The sequence below is a fragment of the Plasmopara halstedii genome (genome assembly GCF_900000015.1).
Source record: "Plasmopara halstedii genome assembly, contig: Scaffold_292, whole genome shotgun sequence".
Lineage (NCBI taxonomy): Eukaryota > Oomycota > Peronosporomycetes > Peronosporales > Peronosporaceae > Plasmopara > Plasmopara halstedii.
This window is the reverse complement of record NW_020187213.1, coordinates 800,613-800,840: the sequence shown is the minus strand read 5'-3', so window position 1 is coordinate 800,840 and position 228 is coordinate 800,613.

Below are 228 nucleotides of genomic sequence, written 5' to 3'. Positions count from 1 at the left end.
TTTCTCATAGCTTCATCGAAGAGCTCACGGTTCGAGACGCTACCTGCTGTACGATATGGTCAAGTGCGTTGCAGGCGTCCTCAAAAGCTTGCGTGTCTTGCCTCCGAAGCTTCTTCCGCACATCTTGCAGCTGTGTTTTGATGTTTATCTTCCACTTCTCCCACACCTTGCCGGAGTTTCTCAGCGGCGCGCAGTCGATCGCGGACCATCTCGGCTTCCTTCTTGATT